Raw genomic sequence first — 25,031 nt, 5'->3', positions numbered from 1 at the left:
GTTAAAACATAAATTCCTTGACCAAAGCAATGAAATTAATCTGTGGGAGTCTACCCTACCTCAGTTCATGTTCCCACAGGCCCATTTTTTCCTTGAGTTAGTTTCCTAGTGTCAATTGAGTTATGTCCCCTCTTAGAGAGCTATCGTAAGTCGCAATGGTGAAGTTTTGATAATTTTCACAGCTGAAGCCATTGCTCAAATGCTCCTAGTAACAATTCCAGAGTTAGCTAAGTCATTGTTAGTAGACTCTCTCACAAAGCTCTACAAGAATTTAACTTTTCCCTAGAGAGCCAAGATCTTTGAATTTTTTCTGCTTGAAGATGCCCAATTACCAAAAACCAACCCTCCATATTCATCTTCCATGTTCCTTGAGGGAACCAAGCAGATTATTTCCATCATCTCTTACATTCTTAGTTATCATTTTGACCAGTGGGTTGATGAGGCCATTGTTGGTTTCCTGTCAATTTTCACCACTGGTGAGCAACCAGTCATTTTTAATTATAGTCAGTTTATTGTAGAGGCTATGCATGATCAATTTATCAAATTTTCTACAGAGGGAGATTTCAAATACTCCTCTGTTTTAATGTGCATGTTTATTTACCAGCAAGAAGACATATTCAGTTTCACCTTGCAAAAGATGGATGAGCAGGGTAATGGTCAGTCAGTCATACAATGGACATCCTTGGTCAGAAGGAATTCCATAGAATTCTCTTTCACAGACTTTGTGGACCAATTCTTATACACAGTGGCATGTCTCTGACATAGTGATGCGGAGGCTAGGATAGGTGAATACATTCATAAGATTCTACATCTCATTGATCAAGTAAATACAGGGGATTGGTATCTTTACCAGACCTACACAGAAATTTAGATATATGTGTGTGAGCTGCCACCCTACAAATTGCCCAAATTTGTGCCTATGAGACTTTTCTCATTAGAGTGCATTCGATAGATGATTCACACGGGTGATCTACATTTCGTGGCAGCCAAGAAGAAGGCCCATTTAAAGATTAAAGCCAAAGTAGGACCTTTTGTTTGCAATACTAGATCAACTGGTAAAGAAGCCGATTTGTTGCTGAAAAAAATGAAATTTAAATTGAGTTTCACATCGTCTTATGACCCTTTTGGGTTGATCTCAAAGCTAAGGGTCGAGCAAAATACCACACCTTATTCACATAATCCTCGACCAGAAATTGTTATGCTCTTGACCTGCGAGAAGATACCAGAATACCAGATATGCGAAGAAATATACCCAGAACATAGAACAATAAGAAATAACAACATGTATTTTATTATTCAGAAAGGAAAGAAATGTTCACTTGCCTCTTCGAGGGGGCAGCCTCCAATAGAGATGGGCTCAATTACGAAATAAGACATGACGCTCCTTAAGGGGTGTCTCTATCCTTTATATAAGATTCATACATGCAATACCATGGGTCAGTACCATGGTTCTTATTAATACCATCTATCTAATACCATGGCCCATTTGCAACTAACTGTGGTCCCTTCTTTAAATGCAGGTCAACCACTTACAATTATTAATATGGGCTTTATTGACTCTTTAACTAACTATAACTATGACTCGACCCTATTACATAAATAAGGGGGTTAGGGTTGGACCCTAACATGCCCTCCCCCATAAAAATAGCCTTGTCCTCAAGGATGAAGCTGCAGAAACTACTGAAGAATAGTGGCTGGTTCCCAAGTCACATCTTCTGGAGAGGTGTCTTTCCACTTGACAAGGACTTCCTTGATCGTGCGGCCTCGCAGGTGCCGTTCTCATGTGTCCAAAACCTGTTCAGGTTGGAGCTAGATTGAACCTTCTTCATCCAATTTCGGTAGATTGGTTTGAATTCTTCAATGGTTCCCAACCACTTTCTTGAGGCATGAGACATGGAAGACGGGATGGATTTTTACAGTGGGTGGCAAGGCTAGCTTGTAGGCTACTTCTCTGATGCACTGAAGTATTTGATATGGTCTGTAGAATTTTGGAGATAATTTATAAAAACCCTTGTCTTTGAGTGATGTTTGCTTATATGGTTGTAGCCTCAAGAATACCTAATCCCCTTCTTGAAATTGGCACTCTGAACGATGTTGGTTTGCCTGTTGCTTCATGTGATTTTGAGCTTGATGGAGATTCTTTTTGAGGTGGGCTAGCATGGTTGCATGGTTCTATTGGAGTTGATCCACTGCTTGTACCTTCGAGCATCCCTGGATATAAGAAGTAGGTGAAGGAGGGTTTTGACCATAAACTGCTTCATATGGAGTCATTTTGGTGGTGGCATGATAGTTAGTACTATACCACCATTCGGCTAGAGGTAACCATTGTACCCATAGATGTTGCTTTTCTGAAGTGAAACACCTGAGGTAGGTCTCCAAACATTTGTTGACTGCTTCAGTTTGACCATCAGTTTGGGGATGATAGGAAGTACTGAGTTGTAGTTGGGTACCTTGTAGCCTAAAGAGTTCCTGCCAAAAGTTAATGGTGAAGATTGGCTCACGATTAGACATAATGGAAGTGGGCATGGCATGCAATTTGAAGATCTGGTCCATGAAAGATTGAGCCACCAAAGCCGGTGTAAAAGGGTGGGGTAGGGCACAAAAATGAGCATACTTAGAAAGTCTGTCCACAACCACCATGATGATTGACTTGTTGCCTGACTTCGGAAGACCCGTAATGAAATCCATAGAAACCTCCGTCCAGACTGAGGCAGGGATGGGAAATGGCTGTAATGTGCCTGGGTTTGTGGCGCTGACACACATCACACTCAGCTACAAAAGTAAGAATGTCCTTTTTCATGCTTGTTCAAAAGAATGAACATTGAGTGCGAGCATAAGTCTTATGAAAGCCTGAATGGCCTGCAGTGGGAGATGAGTGGAACTCTACCAAAATGTGACTTTTAAGGGTGGATGTTGGTGATATCACTACTTTGTCCTTGTAGCGAAGAATCTCATCCTACCAAGAGTAGCCCGCTGTGGAATTTGGATCCACCTGCAATTTATTAATGAGTTGGGAGAGCAAAGGATGTCAAAACCATTCCTTGTGAGCGTCTTCAATCCACTCTGGAATGGGAAGAGAGATTGCTAGCAGGGTGCTTTCCTCCTCAAATTGGCGTGATAAAGCATCCGCCACGACATTTTATTGCCCTTTATTGTAAATTATCTCATAATCATATCCCAAGATTTTGGCTAGCCATTTATTTTTTTGTGGCAAGGATAGGCATTGCTCCAAAAAATATTTAAGGTTTTGATGGTCTATGCAGATTTGGAAACGCCGCCCCTATAAATATGGTTACCAGGTATCCATTACATGTAAGATGGCCATCATCTCCTTCTCATAGGTAGATTGTCCCAGATTTTTCCCACTTAGTTGTTAGCAAGTGAAGGCCAAGGGTCGAACTTCCGGCATTAAGGCAACCCCAATACCTGTACCTGAAGCATCACATTCAATCACAAAAGATTTGGTGAAGTCGGGTAGTGCTAATACTGGAGTGGAACACATGGCATGTTTGAGAGCTATAAATGCTTGTTGCACTTCATCATTCCAGAGGAATGAATTTTTCTTGAGAAGGTGAGTGAGGGGTCTAGCAATGCGACCATAATTGCAGACAAATTTGTGATAGTAGCCGGTGAGACCCAAAAATCCTCTCAAGCTCTTCAAGGTCTTTGGTTGAGGCCAATCCTGCATTGCCTGGATCTTTTTGGGATCCACCCTGACACCTTCACGCCCCACAATGTGGCCCAAATACTCAACTTCTTCCATGCCAAAAGAGCACTTGGACAATTTGACAAATAATTTATGCTTCCGGAGCAGTTGCAAGAGCAGATCTACATGCTGAAGATGTTTTTCCCAGGTGAGGCTGTAGATGAGGATGTCATCAAAGAAAACAAGGACAAATTTTCTGAGATATGGTTTAAGCAGGTGATTCATGAGGCTCTGAAAAGTGGATGGGGCATTACAAAGACCAAATGGCATGACTAGGAATTCATAATGGCCTTCATGAGTTTAGAAAGCAGTCTTTGGAATGTCTACTTCTTTCATGCAAATTTGGTGATAGCCAGAGCGAAGGTCAAGCTTAGTAAAGAATTGAGCCCCATTTAGTTCATCCATCAAATCATCAACAACCGGAGTGGGAAATCTATCTTTGACCGTCAACTTGTTGAGGGCCTTGAAGTCTAGACACATACGCCATTCCCCATCTTTCTTGAGCACCATGACCATAGGCGATGAATAAGGACTAATGCTAGGACAAATGACACCAGCTTCTAGGAGTTCCTTGATGATTTTTTCAATTTCATTATTTTGGGCGAAAGGATATCTATATGGGCGCACATTAGGTGGTTGTGCCCCTGGGACCAAAGTAATGCCATGATAATGTTCCCCTCTCGAGGGTGGAAGCTCATGAGGCTTGTCAAAGACCTGCAGATGGTTGTTTAAGACCTGTTTCATCTTAGGATGAATATGAAGAGAAGTGGGTTCGAAGGCCTAGATGACATTAAATTGGGCTATAACTCCATGGTGGCCCTTGTTTAACAATTTGTCCATCCTATGCGAGCTGATGATAGAAGGAGCACCTACCTGGAGTCCACAGAGGGTATGTGTGTGGTTATTTTGCTTGAATCTCATATATAACTCTTGGAAATCCATTGTGATTGGTCCGAGTGTGTAGAGCCATTCAGCACCCAAGACAATGTCACACCCACCCATGTTGATGGCAAACATGTGGGTCTTTAGGTGATAATCCCCCATTTGAAGTTTGACATTTTCACAGCGGCCTTCACATTTCATTGTCCCCCCATCAGCAATCTGGACCTGGAAATTAGAGACTACTCTGACAAAACAATGCACTGCTTCAGCGACTCTTTGATGGATAAAGTTATGCATACTGCCACTATCAATCAAGACTACTACAAGGCGATGCTTAATAAAACCTTTGATTTTGAGAGTTTGGGGAGAAGAAATTCCTACCAAAGCATGAAGCGAGATAACTGGTTCTTCAGGTGTAGCTGGGAGCTCATTGTCTAGTTGGTTGTCCTCATCTTCCTCCTCTAGTCCCTCAAATGGTGGGGCTTCCTCAGATGAACTGTGATCAATAGCATCAATTTCAAAGAATTTGGGTTCCTTGCATTTATGCCACGGGGAGTATTTCTCATCACAGTAGTAACACAATCCTTGCTTTCTTCTTTCCGCCATTTTTGCTGGTGACACGTTTTGAACCTTAAGTGTTTGGGTAGTGCTTGGAGCCTAGGTGGGGCGTCCCTTGGCTATGAAATTTGGATGAGTCGACTGGGCCGCTAACGCATGTTCTACTTCACGAGCTATCTTGCAAGCTGCCAGCCATGAGACTGGGTGTTGTAGTCGGACGTGGGCTTGTATGGCGTCTTTGAGACCACTAATAAAACATTCCAAGTAGAATTCATCTGCTAGACCTCCTGTGCGGAAGGCTAATGCTTCAAAGGCTTTAATATATTCTTGCACTGTGCCTGTCTGTCGAAGCTTAGTAAGATGACCCAAAAAGTTAGATTCATGGTCAAAGCGATCAGAAAGGGCTTTTGAGAATATCTACCAAGTCAGTGGCATTGCATAGTAGTGTTGATGCCACTGCCACCATTGCCATCTTTCTTGGTCCAAGTACAAGCTTCCCACACTTAGCTTAGTCGCATCATCTCTGATGTGATTCAATGTGAAATATTGCTCCATTTGTGCTAGCCATATGGCTGGATGAGAGCCATCAAATTTATACATGTCCAACTTGGGTGGTCGAAGCTGGGACTGTTGGTGGTTTCCATAGAAGTGAAGAGAATGGCTAGACTCGCCCTCAAGGTTTTCATTAAAATCATATGCCTCCAATTGTTCCCTCGACTTGCCCTTTGTGATTGTGTCATTTAAGGTCTGGATCTGCTTCGTTAATGCCTCCAACTTTTGTTCAAGGGTGTCGATATTCTCATTGGACATAGCTTGAGCTCTGGTTTGTACCATGCACCGATCCGGTGCACTTGTCGTTACTGTGAATTTTTTTTTGGGACCACCTGAAATTTTGACGTTGACAAGTGAATGGTACCACCTTGCTCAGCCTGTCGACCTGATTCTTATGGGCTAAGTCTCTTATAAGCATCCCGGGAGGGTCTCAGTTTTACTCCTCGCTTAGGAATACTGCAGTAGCCGATTCCCAGAAAAGTTAATTCTTCCCAATGTCCTGCGAGAATCACACCGAGGTATAAGAGCCACACAAATAGCCAGATCTGTCAGCGAAACCCTCAACTGCAGAGTATGAGTAGGAATGTGGCAGTGATCGAACCCCTGCTGCTAGATCTGAATGGTGGATCTGATTGTTGCGATTGCTACAAAACCCAAACTGCTAGATCTGAATGACGGATCTGATAGATCTGATTGGCGGATCTGATAGATCTGAATGGCAGATCTGAGAGATTTGAATGACGGAACTAATTGTTGCTGTTGCGACATAACCCAACCTGCTAGATCTGATCTAGCAAAGATGATGCATGTTCTAGAGAGAGACAAGGGAACTATGGTCTCAAGGAGTGTCAGGTGCTACAGATTGCAATATACATAAGGGTCTAACAGTGGTACTTGGCCCAATATTTCAGGGCACTAACCAAGGAGGATCAACTGTACCCTTAGCCGTACAACTCGACTACCCTATCGTACATGCGAGTAATCTCCCCGAGTGTTGTTCTCGGTGTACTGTAGTAGCAAGACGACCGACGATTTATCTATGGTGAGGTTTCAAGAGAGCCTAGGGGGCTTCCGATATACCCAGAGGGTACTTGGAAGACAGTCCGTGCGCGGTTCTGTCTAATGCACTACTACTCGAAGGGGTACCCACAGGGGTTACAAGGGAGTCTAACAAGCGTGACCACCTCTTGTATTTCCTGCGTGCATGCCTCCCCAAATCCATAGGTTTATGCGCTCAATGACAGATCTCGTGGTTTAAAGATGCCGGAACACGTCTCTAGCCAAAAAAAAATCTGCTAAAAATGGAGATCCCACCGGCCTTGGAAAGTGCTCTAATACCACTTGTTATGCTCTTGACCTGTGAGAAGATACCAGAATACCAAATATGCGAAGAAATATACCCAAAACACAGAACAATAAGAAATAACAGCATGTATTTTATTATTCAGAAAGGAAAGCAATGTTCACTTGCCTCTTCAAGGGGGCAACCTCCAATAGAGCTGGGCTCAATTACAAAATAAGACACGACGCTCCTCAAGGGGAGTCTCTATCCTTTATATAGGATTCATACATGCAATACCATGGGTCAGTACCATGGTTCTTATTAATACCATCTATCTAATACCATGGCCCATTTGCAACAAAATGTGGTCTCTTATTTAAATGGTCAACCACTTACAATTATTAATATGGGCTTTATTAACTCTTTAACTAACTATAACTATGACTCGACCCTCACAAAATTCGATCAATCCATGAAGCAGACTCAATGGGTGGAAAACACACTGTAGGAGGCAGAGGAGCAGGTTCTCTATACCGAAACCACTCAAACACCCATACCTAAAGAGAAACGAGAAAAGAGAGTAAGAGAAGAAGTATCTTTCCCGATAATAGAAATAGGAGCAAAATATTTCCTAGTTTATACAAAGAAGCAAAAAACCAACTCTGCAACTGTTTTTTTAGTAGGACACAGAAGAACATAATTTTATTGTAATGAAAGGTCCTCATGTGTCTTGTAGAGTGGAGGATATATTCATAGGGTCAACGTCTTCATTTACTTCTAGAGATCCTCTAGAGACACCAAAGGTAGTTGATTCAGCTCAAGACACTATTGAGCCCAACATTTTTTCCAAATACAAGGAAATTAAGCAAAGGAATGAAATGCTAAAAGCCTCCACTTATACGCAGTTCTGGAAACAAACAACTGTATCTCAGGACAAATTACTATCAACATTCGACTCAGAGAAGGGAAAAATGCAGATAGCATTTCTCGAAGCCAAAGTACTAGCTCCCAGGTCACCTGGAGATTACAAGGAATCTGTGTTCACTTTTGATGCACAACATATTCATCCCATAGACCAGATGGACCTGCATAAACAAACAAGTGAGATGATGTATTCCACACTCACTAACACTGCCATGTCTACCTCTAAATTGCAGGTATCACTAAAATTTATAGTCCCAACTCAAGTTAGAGAAGATCTCATCCTTAGCTAGGGATACTAGAATCAAGTCGCTGGAGGACTTGGTGATCAAGTTGGGATATAATCCCAAATATTTCAATGCAACTGAAGAAATTATGAAGAAAATGGATGCTAACATATCAGCCTTGAGAAAAAAATTAAAGCTGCCTACCACAGAGGATCCACAAGGCAAGGAGCTAGGAGAGATGGAGAAGAAAAAAGAGGATATGTTCAGGATAATCATTGAGCTAAACACAAAATCAAGGAAATGGAAATAGAACTGGAGAAACTGCTCAAAGAGAAAGAGCAGGCAACACAGTTGGACATAGTTCGACTTACAACAGTCCCAATCTCAACGACCACAACCCCAGGAGCATCTACTTCAACTTCAGCTCCGACATAGACATCAAATTCTGCTAGTGAGATCGTTAAAGCCATGGATGATGTATCCATTCAGGAACAAGAAATTTCTAAGTTAAGAGCTTAGCTTAAGACATTGTCAGAACATAAGCTAAAAATTGACAATTTTTATGTGACAAAGTTGCAGAGAACCCATCAGTTAAATCTAAAATTTGAGCAGTTGCATAGTGAATAAGTTATGGGTCAAACTCTGGCCCAAGCCAGAGAAAATATATGGACAGAAATTGGTGAATCCATCACATAAATATGGCCTTCTATACAGATCATTTTTGAACAACAGGAGTTAGTGCAGAAATCCCAAGAGGTGATCAGGCAGATTAAAATAGACTTGGGGAAGAAACCTAGGGAAGCTACAACCATCATCAAATTTCTGAATTCCAAGAACAGAGAAGAACTACAAGAGCTGGGAATTCAAGATAGAATAGAGACCATCCTGGAGGTGAAAAGGATGCAGACCAAAAGGACTCTTATGAATCAGCTGGATAAAAAATGCCAGAACTTAGAAACCATCATAGAGAGATTCCACAAGAAGTTATAGTTGTTGAAAAAGAAAGATCTGCCAAAGTTGATTAATGTAAAGAATGAGTTCATGAGCCTAATAGAGTACCAGGACAGATTAAACAGGATTTCCCAAGACAAATCAAAGTTTGTAGGGATCAAAGGGCATATCACAGGGAAGGCATTCATGGAGGCCTTAGATTTTGATTATTTATCAGTCATGAGGTGAGGCACCTATTTTTCATTAAGCCAACCTTTCGGAAATATACAGATGTGGATGAAAGATACAAAAAATTGATCATGTTTTCAATCCCAAGTGAAGATAGGTGGGAGAAATTGTGTGAATTACTGGAGTAATTCGTAATAGGAAAAAAAGGCAGAATAACACAACAGATTTTGAGGCCTAGTCACCAACAATATTCCTCAAAAATAGGGCCAACATTCAACACTTTGAAGATTGCTATTATTTTGTTCTAATTTTGTAATCAATTTAAACATTAATAGGATTCCATCTTGATCTTTTGAATCAAGATATTTTATTATTATTTTTGTATAAATACTTCAAAAATCGAAGTATTAGTGTTAGGATTAGTTTTGAAGAAAGGACTTATGTTGTAAAGAAGCTCACATAGCTATCATTGATCATATTTCAGTAATACAAGGCAAACATTTCATGATTCTTGTGTCAATTTCATTGGTGAAGTGCATCTTTATTTGTTAAATGTTTTCATTGTTTTCATATATGTTTCTGAAATCTAAATTATTATAAGAAGTGTATGAACATACTTTGTTTAAAAGTACACTCTGTATCTGACTTATGAATAATTTCTATATTTTCTACTAAAAATTTAAAACATAATTCTTAATTGCTCTGCTTTTATTTGGATTGCTGAATCTTTTTCTTCTCCTCCATACCATAGATCTTAAAGGATCCAATGAACTTGCCTACCTTGCCCTGTAAGTTTAGCCTGTAAACTTTGCATTTGATCAATCTAAACATGTGACTCCATTGCCTAATGGCCTAATTCCACTGTCTCAACCCAACAACACAAAAAACTGAAACCCAAACTTGATAACTAGCCTAATATCATCAATAAAATAAAACTAAATCTTAAAGAGAGATCCCTATCTGAAACTAGAAGGGTTGGATTCCCAGTTTCCAAAGTGGTTCTAAGGTTACCTCTTTAATTTACTCTACAACCTCAAAAATTACGGAGTGATAACAAAACCCATGCGACCGGACAGTGTCCTCAGATTCTTCCTTTGGCAGGGAGGGAAAAATGAGAAGAAAAAATTCAACTTGGTTGGATGGAAACAAGTCATACAAAACCAGGAGAAAGGAGGCCTTGGCATTAGATCCCCAACCCTCATGAATATAGCTTTTGGAGGAAAGTTGATATGGAGACTCATTGAAAACCAAACAGCCTGGTGGAAAAAAGTCCTGGAGGCAAAATACCTCAGCCAACCAAGGCAGCATCTTCTTGAAGCTGAGATCCCCAACAGAAACTGCACAAAGATTTGGAAGCTATGTAAAAAAGCCATCACCTTCATGGCGCAAAACGTTTCTAAGGTGCCTAAAGGAGGTAAGGAAGTCAACATCAGCACTGATAAAATCATGGGAAATCCGCCAATCAACAGCCTCCCAGGTATGGATTCAATAACACTCTTCCTCCAAAGTAAAGGGATATGTAACTTAAACCAAATTTCTCAATGGGATGCATTATCCCATGCTTGGATGCAATGGAATTTTCCTCCCATCCCTCAACGACTCAAAGGCAACTTTGATAACTTCTGTAAACATCTGCACAACATTGCTCCCACCTTTGAAAATGACAAGGACGATTTCAGATGGGACCCCACAGGCACCAGCTACACAATACAAGCAGGGTATGATTATTTGAACAACAAGGAACACCCAGCGCCAACATGGATACACTGGAAAACTGTATGGAAAGCAGAAGCAATTCCTAAAGTTAAATTCTTCATGTGGACACTTTTGAAAGAAAAAACTCTCACTGCAGAGAACCTTAAAAAAAGAGGCATTGCTGGACCTTCCAGATGTCCTAATTGCCAAGATGCAGAGGAGTCTATACAACATCTTTTTATCTCATGCCCTTTCGCAGTCTCTTGTTGGAGTAGCATCAATCCTTCCGCGCCCCTCATCTGGAATTCTCAGCAATCTATTGGAGAAGCTCTAAACAACTGGAAAAGAAATTACCCCTGGCAATCCATGAAACATAATCCTGCTAAGAGAGTGTGGGATGCCCTCCCTCTTGCTATCTTATGGAGGATATGGATCGCTCGGAACAACATGATATTTAGAGATAAAGAGACTTCTATCAGGCATCTCTGTATTAAGGCAAAAAGTCTGGCGGTTGAAACTATTGCTTCTAAGCTCACAAAAAAAATTGACATATCTAGTCTATGGGCCGAGGAAAAAGACTTCATCAGAAATCTAATAGAAAAGATAAGTATTCCCCTAACAGTGAATTCCTGCAGCAATCTGGGCAAGGCTAACAATTTCAGATGGAAAATTCGATTAAAGCAGATCGACTTCAACAACTGGCTTCGCTCAAGTAACATCCACTCCTTGTTTTTTGACGGTGCCTCTAAATCTAATCCGGGAGCTGCGGGAGCAGGGGGCATTATCTTCAATCCCTTTGGTGAGCCCTTAGTCTCATTTGAATGGGGTTTGGGGATCCTCTCAAACAATAGAGCTGAGGCACTGGCTCTCTACCAAGGCATACTTCAGTTACAGACACAGGGAATCAAAAAATCTCTCATCTTCGGTGACTCTGCTATCATTATTAATTTAATGAACAACAAGCAGAAATCTTCCAATATTTTCTTGCAGTAAATCATCAACAGATGCAAAGTCTTGATTAACCATGATCAGGGATTCAAATTCTATCACATCCTTTGATCCATCAATCGAGAGGCTGACAAATAGGCCAGTCATGCTTGCTCTCGGCCCAAAGGAAGCTTGCTCTGTAACAATGAAGATTCATTTCAATTCCTCCCTTGATTTTCATGATTACTTTAAACTGTTTATGTCAAATGACCTGCGCTCCTGTCAAAGCGTACCCCGACCAAATCTTCTGTAATCCCGAGGCCCTCTGTTGCAATCAACCGATAATACCCTCATATCCCATTGCAGATCTTGTTGTATCTCCTAAATCTTGCTTCCCCTTTGGATTCCGTGAACGCCCTAGATCCTTTCACGTGATCCGGAACACTTTGGGTCTCTGCCCGCCTGCTATTTATCATGGGAAGCTTCCCTCTCATCTGCAAGTTCCCCTCTTCTCGTTCGTTTATCCCTCTGCTCTCGCTCCCTTGGTTAGCAGTTGGTTTTTGATTTCTAAATTTGTGATCGCTCCATCGATCAGGCTCCTTCCCGCCCGATACTCCCTTTCTGTGTTGACAAGCATCTCCAGCTTGCCTCAACGCAATCCTCCTTTGTCTTTCTATGCTTCCTATCGCTCAGCTTTAGTCTCTGTCTTAAAATCTGGAATTCCCCTCAGTTCTGTCTTCAAATTTCTGAGACCCCCTTCTACTCTTTCCCCTGCCACTCTGATTAACATATTGGTTATCATTGTCGCTGATACAGCTTGTGGGAGCCTTCATTCAGTGTCGCTTCAAGTCCGATTTGAAGTTCTTTGGATGGATCACAGTGAAGATTGTCTCCATTGCCGTGACCTGCAAGCAGAACTTGAGCAAGTTAGAGCTCACCAGCGTCTCTTGGATGAGAAAATCGAGGCTGCTTCCAGGATCATCTCAGCAAAATATGAAGCCGATATCAGCCTCTTCCTTCATCGCATCTCCTCTCTGCAGGAGCAATTCAACACTCTTAAAAACACCTGTGCGCACATTCAGGAATCTGTTGATATTCTCAAGTATATGATGGACAAGATCAACGCCCCAAGTACCAGTTCCTCTAGCATAAAGATCGCAGAAGCTGACAGCCACCCGGAGAACTCCACTGCTCGACAAATCAGTCACATAAGCATAGATTAGATGTTTTGTAAAGTCAGTTTTCTATTGTTTCAGTTTGTCTGAATTTACACTTGTGTTAGAGTCCTTCAAGTTGATTATGAAAGCATTTCAGCGGAATCCTTCAATGTAATACAGCTGCAAGCTCATCCTATGAGCTCTTCTCTTGTATTGCTGGAGCTTAGTCTCCCTTTCTTTTTTTGAATACATACAACACCCGATTTCGTGAAAAAAAAAAACAAAACCCATGCGGCCGAGGACATGAAACATGAGCCATACCACACGAGCTAAGTTCCTTCGTTAGTAGGGAAATGATTTTAACTAGAAAAACACAGAAAAATTCATGCATCCCATCATTACCATTCATTGAGATAAACTAAAGAAATAATTGAAACAAGACCATAGGATAGAAAGCAAGACAATAGTCCTTTGCAAATAACTTCAAATGATTTCATGTAATTAATTCCATGAGGATATAAAGGAGAAATATAATCAAAATCTCATGCTTTAATAAAAGTCAAAAAACACAAAAATTATTAGCTCTAGAATAGCTCTCCTTGAAACCCTTTTATATAATTATATAAGTCAATTATTCAAGATCAAATAGAATGTATGTGAAACAACACTACATAATTACCATGATACTTTTTTCACATGGAAAAATCATAATTTTCATTGATAATATCAGAAAATTACATGTTGTAGATGTTGATAGCATATGTAGAAAAGTGAGCAAAGCCACTTACAGTGCAAACTCCAAAAATGAGTATCCATCAAAAGTCCCCAAAACAAGCTTCAAATATGTACAAAAAACAGGTAGAAAACCCCAGCAAACCAGGGGCCAAAAACCCCATAGAGGCAAACAAAATGCCCATTGACAACCTGTGACACAGATACACGCAACCATGGCAAACTACCAAAAACCAAAATATATCCAGGGCACAGGCCGCCCAGAAACCTAAAACAAAAAGCCTTGAAAAAACAGGGCAACAAGAAACAAGGCATAAACCCACAATGCAAGCCAAATGCACAGCACTAGAGAAGACCACACCAACCGGACGACTAATCACAGACCTCGTCATCAACCCTCATAGGAAAAACGCGTAAAAATCCTCCAAGAAACAACGACAGGAGCAAAGGAATCCTCGGATTCATGTACAAGAGAAGGAAAGGCACGAACCAGGGGTGGAGGCGGCTAACGAAGCCACCTCACCCCCACTCCCTCAAACTCTCCCCCTAAATCATAGTTTGATACCAGAACTGACTACTCTGGCATCGAGAAGAAATGATAGATTGCGGGGAGCCACCGAAAACCAAGTCATGAAATATAGGAAAGGCACGAACCAGGTACAAAGGCGGCTAGGGTTCAACCTCCTCGCTCTCGCTCCCTCAACTCTCACTATCGCATACACTCATAACAACTGCAATTACCATGATACTTAAATTATAAATTAAAACGTTTTCATCATATTAGATTATAATGGGGCTCTCATTGACTCTATATATTGGCAGAGGTGACATGGAAGAGAAAATGAAACAGTAAGGGATTTACCTTATAGGAAGAAATCAAACAATAAGGTTGTATTTTCATGGATTAGGAAGAAAAGAGGGATATGGTTTAGACAAAATTATTACTCATAGAATTTAAAAGAAGACTATGATGGATGGATTCCTTTTCCATCCATAGAATCTAATGCTACCTCGATGAGCCTTTTGGGTACTACTCCAATATGCAAATATTTTCATTCCATGACAAACAAATCTCGAACCTACTAAAAATGAAATGGATCCTTGTGTTTCCATAATACGGGGTGCCAAAAATGAAATGGTTCTTCATTAATATTAATATTCCCAGTTGGGAACATATTTTCAAATGTATTAAAATACATTAGGGAAAAGACTACATACAAAGTCATGAAGAACATCTTTCTTTTCATAAATTTAGAAAGGTGATAAGAGATTTCATTCGGTATTATCTATGCCTAGTTGAAAATCAATTTCACTCAAAGCGGGGAATGAAAGAAATATAGAATATACCTAGGGATGTAAGTGGTTGAGTCTTGACCAATGAATCTTGTGAAAAGATAGGAAAAATCCTAATATGGTTCAAATAACATGCATATGTCAACTTGAGAGAGATCAGTTGCTATGATAGAGGGTTGAGCCAAAAAATCTATAAACAAATTTACACCACCACTATGAGAGTCAAGGAATGAGTCAAACTTGGAAGTTTAAGGACCTTATATGGAGTTAGTAGACATAACATATTTCTCAATAGTCTTAGATTCATAAGGATAAGAGTTCTTTCTTATACATGTATTTGAATCACCCTAGTTTGGAATCAAATATGCTTGCAAACCAATAAACAAGATCTTTGAAGTCAAATAATTCTAGCATGCAATGAACCTTGACTATGTTGACAACCCAAACTCCATTAGGAACCTTTTCTCTAGTGAGAGATCAAAGCACCACTTATAACATACATACTAGTGAAAGTCTATGTTTTGGTGAGCTAAAGAATTAATGGTATCTCCACATAATGGTTGTAAACTACCCCTCCCACATTTGCACACTTTGACAAGATCTCTAGGGTAAACATGAGATGAGTGTCATTATGATATGACTCGACCTTCAAGTTCTAATTATGAAAGTGGGGCCTATAAAATGGAAGTAAGCTGACATTTTTTAGAGACTACATATCACTAAGGAGCCTACCAACCATCCCAAGTGATCAATCCCTGAGTTGTAACTCCTTTTCACTAGGATTACTCCCAAACCACACCCATAACACTTCATGTGTGTAGTTGGGAGGATATAAACACACCAACATGCTTGTCTCCATGCAGTTATGATGTAAAATACCCCATTCTATGCATGCAGTCGCGAGATCTATGCCACTTTTTCAGGCTAGCCTCATACCACTGCCTAGAACTGCCTGTAACATTCCAAAATTATGACAATAATTTTAAAACTTCTAAGCAAACAGAACTTGAGCAAGATCTTCGGTCATGAATGCATATATGATCATAAACTTTTGAAATTCATATATAAATCACCAAGAAGGCTCAATGCCCTCTCAAGCTAGATGCAACAACACTTTAGTCCATGCGTTCATCAACCATCCAGTAACTTATGAAATCATGAAAAAGAGACATAACTAGAGAACATCATAAAATCATGCATATAAACAACATATAACCATAATAGAAACTATGACAAATCATCCATAAGAAACACCATAATAATCAGTACAAGTACTCATAAATCACAATAGGAAAATAGATCATATTAGCATATGAAAATTCCAACCAAGTCAGGGACTTCCACATACCACTTGACCATAGATTAGCTGGATAAAAATCTCTCTTTCAACCAATCACCCCACGCCATATTATAAGCATGAATGTGGGATCATATGGGTTAAAAACCAACTAGGGGTTCCAAAGGCAAAACTAGCTCAAACCTCAACCACAGTCATCTCACCTATATGGTCTAGAAATCACTATCATCAACCAGATCGGTCTCTTCCCAAGCTGTCCAGGGCTCTAGGGATTCCATTTGAACCCAGAGCATTTAGGGACCCAAGTTGTCATAGGGCTCCAAAGAACTACCATCTCAACCCACAGTCTCCAGGGACCCAAGCTGTTACAGGGCTCAAGAGAACTACCATATCAACCCACATCCTCCAAGGACCCAAGTTTTTTTAGGGCTCCAAAGATCTTATCCCAACCCACAACCATATGGAACACAATAACCAACCAGAAAACCAAATAGGGAACCCACTACACCATGGCTATCTAGGAAATGACAAGGCAAGGCTATAACCACTATCAATCCAGGTAAATATCCATGCCAATGACAACACATAACCAAGGAATCATTAGAGGAAAATTTAGCTCTAATTTCCCATGCATGCAAATTTGTGGAGGAAAATTTAGCTCTAATTTCCCATGCATGCAAATTTGTGTTTCTTCACCTTCCTTTTCTCCTATTTTCCTTTATTTTCATAGTTAAATGCCATTTATTTCCTCTTTTCCTTTGCCAATGCCTTTGCCAATTTCCATAACATTAATTAAACCATAAGTGATGCCCACTATAATGTTTTCTCACCATGCAACTTGGAATACATGTCCCATGACCTTGGTATTATTTTATTTACATGGAAAATCAACCAGGGGATGTTACAAACCCCTCCCCCTTGGGGGAACACCATCCTCAGTGTTCTATGATGCTTATAACCAGCAAAACATGTTGCCCATGGAGATTTATAACATATCTCGATGCAACATTTACATCATACCAAACTGTTGAAACCATGAACACCATACTGCTTATTGGAGCTTTATAACACAACTCGATGCAATATTTACAACATACTGCTTATTGGAGCTTTATAACACAGATCATTGCAACATTTACAATACACACATATATAAATATAAACCAAACAAATATGCTCTACTAGCAAATAAATAAGGATACAAAGCCCGCATATGATCATCCATCTCCCATGTAGCTTAATTGGGTCCAAAGTGATTCCACTTCACTTCAACTTGTTCAATTGCTCGAGTTGTTTCCACTGCAATATGCACTGAGGCTCTGGCTGGAACTCTCCCTTTGGTTCCACTTGCAATACAAACCAATCAATCACATTATCAACGTCCTGGACACATCTCTTAAGCAATGGAACATGGAAAACATAATGGACTTTCACTGTTGGCAGTAGTGCAAGTCGGCAGGCTGCTGGTCCAATCCTCTCAGGGATCTCAAAAATGCCCATAACACTGAGGTGCCATCTTGGCACATGTTCCAATCCTCAAGGATCTCCTCTTGGGTTTGATGCACAAGTAAAAATGCTCCCCAACTTGAAATTTCTTGAATGCTCTATATTGATTTGCATAACTCTTCTTCATGTCCTGCACTACCTTTAAATTCCTTTTAATAACATGCATCTCCTACTCCATCTCATCCAACATATCTGGTCTAATCAACACCTTGTTCACTGGATCACTCCATCTGAATGGAGCATTACAACTTTGTCCATAAAGATCCTCAAATGGACTCATCTTCAAGGACTCCTAATACCCATTATTATATGCAAACTTTACCAATGGAAGATACTCCTCCCACTTCCTCTACAAATTCATGACATACATCCTTAAATTGTCCTCAAGAATCCTGTTAACCATCTTTGTCCTTCCATTTGTTTGTGGATGATAAGTTGTGTTGAAGGCTAACTTTTTCCCCAAGCCTGCAAACAACTCCTTCCAAAACTTGGAAGTGAACTTGGAATCTCTATCCGATATAATATTCTTGGGAATACCATGCAATATCACTATCTCCCTGATGGAGATTTGAGCTACCTCACTAGCTCAATTAATAGACTTCATTTCAATAGAGTGAGCTACCTTTCTCAACCTATCAAACACAACTATGATGGAATCATGCTGCTTCGATGTCCTCTACAAACCTGTAATGAAGTCCATGGAAATGACCTTCCATTTCCATTTTGGAATTGAGATAGGTTGCAACAAACCAGCTAGATGCTTACATTCTACTTTCACCTGCTGATAGTCCAAGCATTTATCAACAAACTTAGCCACCTATTTCTTCAATCTCGGCGAATGATAGAACTTCTTGATGACTATTAAAGTCTTTTGGTATCCCAGGTGGCCTGAATATGGCATGACATGAAACCATCTCAAGATAACATTCTTCAACTCACTATTATCTGGCACATAGATCCTATTCCTGAATCTCACCAAGCCATCTTCCATGAAGGTGAGACTCCTCATCCCTATCACCTTCACTCTTCGGTCCATTCAAACTTCTTCCCTTTCCTCTACAAAGATGTAATAGAATAGCCACTCCTTTAGAATTTCCTGATGAATCATCTGTAATAACCTACTAGTCCCATGAATGATCTGAACTCATCCACATTCCTAGGAGTTTTCCATGCCATGATAACTTTAATCTTTTCTGAGTCCACTGTTATCCCTTCCTTGGAAACAACATGTCTCAAGTAGAGGATATAAGATGTAAAGAAACTACACTTGTTGAGCTTGGAATACAACTTATGCTCTCTCAACAATCTCAACAGTGCTGCCAGGTGCTCTGCATGCTCTTCCTCATTCTTAGAGTACATCAATATATCATCAATAAAGACTATGACAAACTTGTCTAGGTAAGGACACAACACCTTGTTCATCAAACACATGAAGGTGGTTGGAGAATTGGTAAGACTAAAAGGAACCACCACAAACTCATAATGTCCATACCTTGTACGAAATTCAGTCTTGTAGATGTCTTCTTATTTGAGGTGCACCTAATGATATCCTGATCTCAAATCAATCTTTGAAAACACTGCAACTCCATTCAAGTGATCAAACAAATCATCAATCCAAAAAAATGGATGCCTGTTCTTGATAGTCACCTTATTCAACTGCCTGTAATAAATACACAATATGAGAGTATTGTCCTTCTTCTTCACAAAAAACGCAGGTGCACCCCAAGGCAATACACTTGGCCTAATGTATCCCTTATCAAGCATCTCCTTAAGCTACAACTTTGATTCCACTAACTTCAAGGTGCTCATCATGTAAGTTTCCTTAGATGTTGCTGTTGCTCCTGTTAGCTCTGCTACAAACTTCAGCGTTTGAAGGTCAAATTCGGGTCTGGTGGTGGGTTTATGCTTAAAGGGAGCTTGCAGTAGTCATTCCCCTTCTTCTCCTTCGGTTTCTTCATACCCCATAGCCCCGCCTTCTCTGTTTCTTTTTCTCATGAAACCTCTTTGTTCCCCATTCAAACACTTCATTTCACCTCTACATCGCTGCGAAAGCCTATGTTCTTTCGGCCCTGAGCGCTAATTCTGAATCGCCATATGACCCGACCATATGACTTGGCGCTCTCATATAACCCTCCGCCTTGATCTCCACCGTCGACCGCATCACCTGATCCGACGGTCTCCATTGTTTTTACCGCACGTTAAATCTTGTGCGCTTTCCTCTTGCAAGCCCCGCTCGCACGACCTGCCCGCTCGTTAACGCGCGATTGCGATGGTTTCCCGCCCGTCGCGGTTTTATTGCATCACGCAGGTTTATACGGAAACCACCTGCCTCCCGTAAGCAGTGCGGGGAAACCGCTTACCGCCATCGTACCTTCCCCCAGCTCATTATCGCCCGTGTATCTTCCGCCTCCGATAACCGTCGGACCTGCCGCGTCTAGATCCAACGACCCTCGTTTCTCCATCCATATTTCCTCCCCGATAACTCCTTCCGATTTGATCTCCGCCGTTCATCTGTTGGATCCGACGACCATTATTTGTTCTCGTCCTGTGCACACCTCCGCCATACTGTCTGTACCACTCTCGACTGCTCTCTGCTGCCAAAGAATGAAGGCGATCACCTACCTGTACCTGGCGTAGTTATTCCTCAGCGTTTGAATTTAACAGAAAGGATAGCCGAAGAAGGAGAGGACATGTCTAGAGCAGTTAAAGGCATTAATCAGTCATGGAGCCTTATACACATTACACTCCACCTGCTCAGAGAAGGATTGCAGAACACCAGAGAACGTCAAATTCATGCACAAACAGAGTCAGATTGTAGCAGAGACTCCATCAGAGAGTTAAGGTGGTTGGTGGTCAATTATGACCCCTCCACGCATAGCATAGCAGAATACCATTGTAAACAAACTCTACAAATACCCAGAACAAAGATGTAATCAGGGTTGATGGTTGATGAATGTTATTTTGATGTAAAGTTCAACTTCTGGAGACTGTAACTACTGTGATACCTGCAGCGTCTGGTCTTCATTTTCAGCTAATGCAAGCTTCTTTTGCTGTTAATTGCTCACTTTCCACTTCTTCTTTGTTCTAGGCTGTGCCTGTTATGCATTTTTCATGTGCTCTTGATGTTTAGCATTAGAGGGGCTGTCATCCCACCTCTGTGTTAAAATCTAGTATGTATCATTGAGTGTGTATGCAGGTTTCTGTTATTTTAATGCCAGAGAGCTGTCATCCTGTCTGTGCATTAGGAAATAGATTTACAGACCTTTTAACTGGTTGCAGCCGGCCATCACAGGGTCCTGTGCATCTGCTGGTGTGGTCAATATTCTCCATCTTCACCTGTTCCTCAAACTGTGAGTAATTGGTGGTCTAAAGCCTTGTAGTCTGGGGGTGTTCACCCATGTCTGGGGTTAAGCATAGTAGAAGTGGTTATCTGGCTTGAATATGCATCATTCCTTCCATTCATCCACCATTTTCCAACATTTTTGTTGAGTTTGTAATGTTCCCGAGCATCTCTGAGATACAACTTAGGAGAGTTTCTTGGGGTGACAACATTAATTAGCACCGTTGCCGGGGAGAGGAGATTGAAGCTCAGATTCCCTGGGAGAGTGACATAGTTCCAGATTTCGATGATAGACAAGGTCTGGGCACATTTCTGGTTGTAATCATCTATCTGGCGACTCCACTGGAGGAAGACCAATATTTGGCGACTCCACATTGAAGTTCTGGCGCAGTTGGTGAGGCATGCTCAGAGATATCTTCAGAAATCACCAGCTGAACCAGTGCCTGATCTTGAGAAGATTGTTAAGCAGAAGGAGGTGTCGTAGAAAGGAGCATGAGGACTAGGTAAGCCTTAGAAATTCCATGTATCTCTGCTAGTGAAAGTCACCTTCAGAGATTCATATAGCTCCTTAGTCATTCATTTCCCTTTCGGACCTCAGTTCAAAGAAGCATCCATGCTGTCCATCATATTCCTCTGTCTCTGTCATTCTTTTCATTGATTCATATCACTCAGTCTACCAGTATCCTTTCATATACCCTAGTCATGGCAGGTCAGCAAGCCCTTACAAAGATAGAAAGAATCGTTGCTGCTAGGTATGGACCCTTGGTCTTGCCTGTCCCTTTGAATTCCATGCCTACAGGAGATTATCAAGAATATATGCCTAAGTTTACTGGTGCAGAAGGAGTAACAGTTGAAGAGCATTTAGAGGCCTTTTATAGCGATGCTGATAACCTATATATTAATGAAGAGGATGTATGGATGAGGGTTTTTGTCCAAAGCCTAGATGGGGAGGCTAGAAAATGGTTCAGAGAATTACCCCCTAGGTCTATTGCAGACATTGAGGCCTTAGATGATGTGTTCCTAAAGCACTGGGGGAATAATAAAGATCTGCTCTTTTATCATACTGAATTTGGGAACTTGCAGAGAGAAGATGATGAGCTGCTGTCTGACTTCAACATCAGATTCAATCATATGTACAACAGAATGCCAGCTGACGTAAGGCCCACCCCTGCTTCTGCTATGCTCACTTATGCTAATGCCTTCGATTCTCAGTTCTGCCTGCTGTTAAGAGAGAGAAGATGTACTTCTTTGGTTGATATGCAAGATGCAGCCTTTGAAGTAGAAGTAAACATCATCGCTGCAGAGAGACTCAAAGGTGATGTTGAAAGGAGAAGACAGGGAGGTGAATCCTCATCATCCTCAGAGCCTGAGATCGATGAATTAGCTAGGATGATAGAGTTATTAGCCTCTGAAGTTTCCAAACTAAAAGCTGAGCAGTATTCTGAGGAAGCAGGAGCTCCTTGTTCCTTTAATTTTCCAAAGCCAAATCCATATAGAGGAGCATAGGAGCAGATGCACATTTTGCAGAGAAGCAAAAATGCAAACGAAGATCAAAGGGTGAAAACCCTTTGTCAGAATTTAGTCATGGAAGAAGAGCAGCCTGAAGAAGAGGAGGAGGTCTATGGTTTGGAAGACAAGGGCAGTGCCCCTTTCCTAACCAGGGCTGCTTATTAGAAAGAAATATCCAGAGGCACTGCTTGTCAGTTTGTTGTACCTACAGAGCAACAAGCTTATCAGCAGCAACAATAAGCAGTTGGCCCTACCGTCCTCCAAGAATCTATGCCCGAAGCCAGCTCATCTTCACATGTTTATGCAGATATGCAAATTAGTCAGCCTGCTTTTCTCCCCTGCCCAGTGATCAATAAGGGAGAAGAAAGCTCCCCATCATCTTATGTTTCTCTGTTTTCTCAAGTGACAGCCCCTCAAAGTTTCCCCCTGAACTCTGAGGCAGGCCATAATTCAATGCCCAAGGCTGATACTGATCACCTCAGTCTTGATATTCTGAAACCTGCTCAGGTGGCCTCCACACAGATTAAAAAGGCAGCTTATCAGATGACAGAGGAAGAGGATGCTCAATTTTGGGACTCCTCCTTGGATGTGGACTGTTTTAAAAAAGATGTAGGAGCATGTGATGTCTGTGAGTCCTCCACACATGAGTACATGGGTTTGCCATTCATTTTAATTGTGCAGGCCACAGATGACACAGACAAGTACACAGCAGCCATGATTATTCAGTAGGTGTACAGAGGCTCCCATGAAGAACATCCAAGGAGGAGAGCACACAGAAGGGAGATGAAATTTGATCCATATTTGCCTATTAAGGTCAAATGCCCCAAACTTTTTGAGGTAGAGGATCAAATCAATCCAGTTTTGCAGCTCTATGATGAACCGGCCGAGAGGAGGAGAAACAATTTTGATGGCCCATCAGTTGGCCAGTTTTTGAATATTTATGTTGTTTAAGGTCCTGAGGCCTTAATGATTATAAGCAGTTTCTTTTTCAGGTTTTTGTGTAGACTTAGTTTGACTCATGCCCAATGGATAATAGGCACTGTTTTTAAGCTTGTGTTGTATGAAGGCATTGGTCTGCAGTTCTTGAGACCTCACAGGGAGGATCTCATCCCCAGAAGGAGCCAGTGTTAGCTCTGTTACAAACTTCAGCATTTGAAGGTAAAATTCGGGTCTGGTGGTGGGTTTATGCCGAAAGGGAGCTTGTAGCAGTCGTTCCCCTTCTTCTCCTTCGGTTTCTTCATACCCCATAGCCCCGCCTTCTCTGTTTCTTTTTCTCATGAAACCTCTTTGTTCCCCATTCAAACACTTCATTTCACCTCTACATCGCTGCGAAAGCCTATGTTCTTTCGGCCCTGAGTGCTAATTCTGAATCGCCATATGACCCAACCATATGACTCAACGCTCTCATATAACCCTCTGCCTTGATCTCCACCGTCGACTGCATCACCTGATCTGACGATCTCCACTGTTTTTACCGCACGTTAAACCTTGTGCGGTTTCCTCGCCATCTGACCGTCCGTCACGCGATCGAATGATAGTTGCAAGCCCTGCTTGCACGACATGCTTGCTCGTTAACGCGCGATCACGGTGGTTTCCCGCCCGTCGCGGAAGCCATGCGTTGCGGTTTTATTGGATCGCGTGGGTTTATACGGAAACCACCTGCCTCCCGTAAGCAGTGTGGGGAAACCGCTTACCGCCATCGTACCTTCCCCTCGCTCATTATTGCCCGCGTATCTTCCGCTTTCGATAACCGTCAGATCCACCACGTCCAGATCCAATAGCCCTCGTTTCTCCATCCATATTTCCTCCCGATAGCTCCTTCCGATTTGATCTTCGCTGTTCATTTGTTGGATCCGACGGCCATTATTTTTTCTCGTCCTGTGCACGCCTCTGCCATACTATCTGTACCACTCCCGACTGCTCTCTGCAGCCAAAGAATGAAGGCGATCACCTACCTGTACCTGGCGTAGTTATTCCTCAGCGATTGCATTAAACAAAAAGGATGGCCGAAGAAGGAGAGGAAATGTCTAGAGCAGTTAAAGGCATTAATCAATCATGGAGCCTTATACACATTACACTCCACCTGCTCAGAGAAGGACTGGAGAACACCAAAGAACGTCAAATTCATGCGCAGACAAAGTCAGATTGTAGCAGAGATTCCATCAGAGAGTTAATTATGACCCCTCCACGCATAGCACAACAGAATACCATTGTAAACAAACTCTACAAATACCCAGAACAAAGATGTAATCAGGGTTGATGGTTGATGAATGTTATTTTGATGTAAAAAGTTCAACTTCTGGAGACTGTAACTACTGTGATACCTGC

The sequence above is a fragment of the Pinus tabuliformis genome, chromosome 3_1 (assembly GCF_031772625.1).
Source record: "Pinus tabuliformis cultivar Carrire ecotype Pingquan chromosome 3_1, CPIR1, whole genome shotgun sequence".
In the NCBI taxonomy this organism is placed as follows: Eukaryota; Viridiplantae; Streptophyta; class Pinopsida; order Pinales; family Pinaceae; genus Pinus; species Pinus tabuliformis.
This window is presented reverse-complemented; position numbering follows the sequence as displayed.